A 6,000-nucleotide genomic window follows, 5' to 3' on the forward strand; every position below is an offset into this window, starting at 1 on the left:
GGGGAGCGTTTCATTGGAAGAGCTCAGATTCCTAGGGTCCCGCCTTCCTGCCAACCTCCATCTGGGACTTTCCTAAAGTTGAATACTGTAATGCACGTTTGCACTGAATCGGTGCGACAAACCAGGTTAACGGCGTGGCTCTAGTTTTGTGCAGAGGGGTATTCCAACTTGGCAACTTTAAGGCTTGTGGATTTTAACTTCCAAAACACTCCAGCCAGCTACGCTGGAGGTAAAGTTCGCAAGTCTTAAAGTTAGTTTGTTGTTGTTGTTTTTAATTGTTAGAGGTTTTTTTTAGTTTTTTAGTTGGTTTTGTCAGTTTGTTCGTGGTTTTTTTAGTTTGTTAGGATTTTTAGTTGGTTAGTTTGTTTATGTCGAGTAGGTATCTACTGGTAGTATACAAAGATATAACAATGTTTATATGCTGAAAGGATTTTGAGACCCTAAGTGCAGAGAAGAGCAACAAAGTTGATTAGTAGGTACTGGAGGCTAAAACATATGACGAAGGGTTGCAGGAACTGGAGATGGCTAGTTTAATGCAAATAAGGACCAGGGGAGACATGATAACAGGGTTCCAGGGTTTGCCACAAATAAGAGGGGGTCAACCTATTCTCCAAAGCACCTGAGGGCAGGACAAGAAGCAATGCATGGAAACTAAACAAGAAGGGAAGCAACTTAGAACTGATGAGAAATTTCCTGACAGTCAGAACACTTGATCAGTGGAACAGCTTGCCTCCAGAAGTTGTGAATGCCCCAACACTGGATGTTTTTAAGGGCATGGGGTGAGGTTTCATCAGTCTGTGGATGATACCCAGTTGTACATCTCCACCCCATGTCCATTCAACAAAGCAGTGGAAGTGATGTGCCGGTGCCTGGAGGCTGTTGGGGTCTGGATGGGTGTCAACAGACTCAAACTCAACCCAGACAAGACGGAGTGGCTGTGGGTTTTGCCTCCCAGGGACAATTCCATCTGTCTGTCCATCACCCTGGGGAGGGGAATTATTGACCCCCTCAGAGAGGGTCCGCAACTTGGGCGTCCTCCTCGATCCACAGCTCACATTAGAGAAACATCTTTCGGCTGTGGCAAGGGGAGCGTTTGCCTAGGTTCACGTGTTGTACCAGTTGCGGCCCGGGAGTCACTGCTCACAGTCACTCATGCCCTCATCACCTCGAGGCTTGACTACTGTAACGCTCTCTACATGGGGCTACCTTTGAAGAGTGTTCGGAAACTTCAGATCGTGCAGAATACAGCTGCGAGAGCAATCATGGGCTTCCCTAAATATGCCCATGTTACACCAACATTCCGCAGTCTGCATTGGTTGCCGATCACAATTCAAAGTGTTGGTTATGACCTATAAAGCCCTTCATGGCATCGGACCAGAATATCTACGGGACCGCCTTCTGCCGCATGAATCCCAGCGACCGGTTAGGTCCCAGAGAGTTGGCCTTCTCCGGGTCCCGTTGACTAAACAATGTCATTTGGCGGGACCCAGGGGAAGAGCCTTCTCTGTGGCGGCCCCGACCCTCTGGAATCAGCTCCCCCCAGAGATCAGAATTGCACCCACCATCCTTGCCTTTCGTAAGCTCCTTAAAACCCACCTGTGTCATCAGGCATGGGGGAATTGAGATATTCATTCCCCCCAGGCCTATTCAATTTCTGCATGGTATATTTGTGTGAATGTTTGGTTTTTAATAAGGATTTTTAGTTATTTTAAATATTAGATTTGTTATATGTTGTTTTATTATTGTTGTTAGCCGCCCTGAGTCTACGGAGGGGGCGGCATACAAATCTAATAAATAAATAAATAAAGATGTGAAAGTCAAGGGAACACTGTATATAACCCTTATCTACTGATTTAACTCATACAATACCAATCTGTGAAACAGTTAACCAATGGGGTTTGTCCAACAATCTAGGCGTGCTTTGTTTTCACATATTGAATGAACCTGGCCTGTGATTCATGCCCATTAACTTAATGCAGCCCAATATCCCAGAGTGTCAAGAAACACCCAGGTTGACTTCATATCAGCATTTTAATCTGCAAAGGGGAAGTTGTGGTTGCCCGTGTTGTGCAGATGCAGTAAATATGATCACCCAAAACTTTAGCCACATCCTCTTCAATTCTGAAATTTTAAACAAAGGTGTCCTCCAGGAGCAAACGTATCACCCAGAAGCAATGGTTTTGACATACAACATAATAATAGCAATAGCTCCTAGATACAAGACCACCTTCTGCCGCACGAATCCCAGTGACTGGTTAGGTCCCACAGAGTTGGTCTCCTCTGGGTCCCGTCAACTAAACAATGTCGTTTGGCAGGACCCAGAGGAAGAGCCTTCTCTGTGGTGGCTCCGACCCTCTGGAATCAGCTCCCTCCATAGATTAGAACTGCCCCCACCCTCCTTGCCTTTTGTAAACTCCTTAAAACCCACCTCTGCTGTCAGACGTGGGGGAACTGAAACATCTCCCCCTGCCTATGTAGTTCTTTGTGTATGATATGACTGTATGTATGTTTATATATATATATATATATTGGGGTTTCTTGTTTTTTAGACTTTTTAAATGTATTATTGTTATTTTAGATTCTAACTATTGTTCTGTCTGGGTGCCCCCAGACTTCAAAACCAACTGGAAAAAGCAGCCAGACACGCTGGTAAAAACAAAGGCACTTTATAGTTTGAAAAATAAACACAGAGAAAAACCTGTTCTTCCCAACAGGCAGGCTATGAGACTTCACAGCAGAGTCCTGACGGCCAGACAATACAGCAGACTTCTTGCTGGCACACCCACCACTGTAGAGAATAAGACCCACACCTTTTCCCCCCAAGGTTTCAGTATTCAAAGTCACAAACCAGAATTCCAAGACGCCAAAGATCACAGCCAGGTCCCAGGACTCCCAAAGATAATACTCCACAAGCCAGGAAGGGTGGGTCTGCCTTTTAGCCTTTCCAGAGAGCACCACACCCAAACCCAGCTGTTGCCTCTTTAGTGCTGAAAGTACCTGGCTAATTGTCCCCTTCGTTGTGTTGCTCTTCTCTGCCGGAGATCGATGATTGCTTGTGCATTTTCATCTAAGGAATCCAGGCTGCTTGCTGGGGAGAGCTCCCCCTCGGGGGACTCTGGCTGTCCTCCCTCTCCCTCAGCCTGAGATTCCTCCTCCCCGTCTGCCTGAACCTCCTGTTCCTCATCCTCCCCCTCTGAGCAGGAAGCCGGCAGAGGATCAGCCGTTCCCTGAGGGGCCTCAGACGGAATCACAACAACTATTAGATTTGTCATTGTATATTGTTTTTATCATTGCTGCAAGCCGCCCCGAATCTACGGAGAGGGGCGGCATACAAATCTAATTAATAATAATAATAATAATAATAATAATAATTATTATTATTATTATTATTATTATTATTATTTATATGCCGCTTCCTAGTGCTTTAGATCAGGGGTCTACAACCTTGGCAATGTTAAGACTTGTGGACTTCAACTCCCAGAATTGCTTGGTCAGCAAAGCAACAGGTCTTGCTAAGGTTAGAGATCCCTGATTTAATCAATATAAAATGTTTTACTGGCGGCGTTTGGCCCCGAATAGATGGAATGGAATGGAATGAGTCAAACACGTCAAACATTTCACTCTTTTCCAGAAGCTTCTGAGAAAAAAACCTCCTACTACATCAAAGGTCAAGAGTTATACCGATGAGTTTTGGGCATTTGTCGCAACATTTTTTTAACACAATGATTGTCATACAAGCCATAAGTTACAGCCATACATTTGGGGGAGGAGATGACTGATGGGAACGATGAGAAGATTAATAGTAGTGCAGACTTAGTAAATAGTTAGATAGTGTTAAGCCCTTCATGGCATCGGACCAGAATATCTCCGGGACTTTCTGCCGCACGAATCCCAGCGACCAGTTAGGTCCCACAGAGTTGGCCTTCTCCGGGTCCCGTCGACTAATTAAACAATGTCGTTTGGCGGGACCCAGAAGAAGAGCCTTCTCTGTGGCGGCCCCGACCCTCTGGATTCTGGAACCAACTCCCCTCAGATATCAGAGTTGCCGCCACCCTCCTTGCCTTTCGTAAGCTCTTTAAAACCCACCTCTGTCATCAGGCAGGGGGGAATTGAGATATTCCCTTCCCCCTAGGCTTATAAAATTTATACATGGTTTGTCTGTATGTATGATTGGTTTCTTAAATTGGGGTTTTTTACTTTACTTTTAATATTAGATTTGTGCATATTGTCTTTTTACTGTTGTTAGCCGCCCCAAGTCTGCGGAGAAGGGTGGCATACAAATCTAATAGATAGATAGATAGATAGATAGATAGATAGATAGATAGATAGATAGATAGATAGATAGATAGATAGATAGATAAGGGAATTATTTCTTTAGAAGTGATAGTGTTTGGGGAAAAAACAGTTCTTCTATATAGTTGTTCTGATGTGCAGTGCTCTATAGCATCGTTTTGAGGGTAGGAGTTGAAACAGTTTATGTCCAGGATGTGAGGGGTTAGTAAATATTTTCATCGCCCTCTTTTTGACTCGGGCAGTATACAGGTCCTCAATGGAAGGCAGGCTGGCAGCAAATGTTTTTTCTGCATTTCTGATTATCCTCTGAAGTCTGTGTCGGTCTTGTTGGGTTGCAGAACAAACCAGACAGTTATAGAGGTGCAGATGACAGACTCAATTATTCCTCTGTAGAACTGTATCAGCAGTTCCTCGGGCAGAGGTGTTCAAACTTGCCATCTTTAAGACTTGTGGACTTCAAAATTCAGAATCCTGGGAATTGATGTCCACAAGTCTTAAAGTTGCCAAATTTGGGGAGTCCTGCTCTACAAGATCTTTCCACCTCACTTCTGGGCAGTATGAGTTTAATTAAGTCTGTATGTTGTTGTAATAAAAATTTTAATTCCATCTTTTTATGAGTGGTGGCCTCTACATATTGTTTGAGTGAGCCATTCTTTAACCTGGGACTTTCCAAACAGTTGTGTAATCTTGACAACATCAGTGAAAAAATGCCAGTTTCTTAATGTTGATCACTTAAAAGCAGGCTCACTCATTTCTCTTTCTGAGAAAAAGCAGCCCTACTACATGAATTTAAAGCTTGGGAATTTAAAGCTCTTTAAAGCTTGGGAATTGCAGAGAAGAGCAACAAAGACGATTAGGAGACTAAAGCTAAAACATATGAAGAAAGAGTGCTGGAACTGGGTACTTCTACTTTAATGAAATGAAGGACTAGTGGTGACATGATAGCAATGTTCCAATGATAGCAATGTTCCATGCTCCGGGACCGCCTTCTGCCGCACGAATCCCAGCGACCGGTTCGATCCCACAGAGTTGGCCTTCTCCGGGTCCCATCGACTAAACAATGTCGTCTGGCGGGACCCAGGGGAAGAGCCTTCTCTGTGGCAGCTCCGACCCTCTGGAACCAGCTCCCCCCTGAGATTAGGATTGCCCCCACCCTCCTTGCCTTTCGCAAACTCCTTAAAACCCACCTCTGCCGTCAGGCATGGGGGAACTGAAACATCTCCCCCTTGCCCATGTTGTTTTGGTGTTAGATTGGTTGTGTGCTTGTTTTTTAATATTCTGGGGTTGTTTATTATGAATTTTTTAGCTTAACATTGTAATTGGATTGGTGGGTATTGGATTTGTTATTATGTATTGTTTTTACTTTGTTGTGAGCCGCCCGAGTTTGCGGAGAGGGGCGGCATATAAATCCAATAAATCTAATCTAAATCTAATCTAATATCTCAGGACAGTCAAGCTACCGTATTTTTCTGAACCAAATTCATGTAGTATTGTATTATTTAATAAAATACCAGTGTAGCAGAATACTTTTTACAAACATGTTTCCTTTACAAGCATGTATTGTTTAATAAAATACCAAAGTAGCAGAATACTCTTTAACAAACATGTTTACTTTTTACAAGCATGTACACTTTTTACAAACTTCAAACTTGACAGCTTTAAGACTAGTGGACTTCAACTCACATAATTCCTTCTCCAGTCATTCTA

This window comes from Erythrolamprus reginae, chromosome 12, assembly GCF_031021105.1.
Source record: "Erythrolamprus reginae isolate rEryReg1 chromosome 12, rEryReg1.hap1, whole genome shotgun sequence".
NCBI lineage: Eukaryota > Metazoa > Chordata > Lepidosauria > Squamata > Dipsadidae > Erythrolamprus > Erythrolamprus reginae.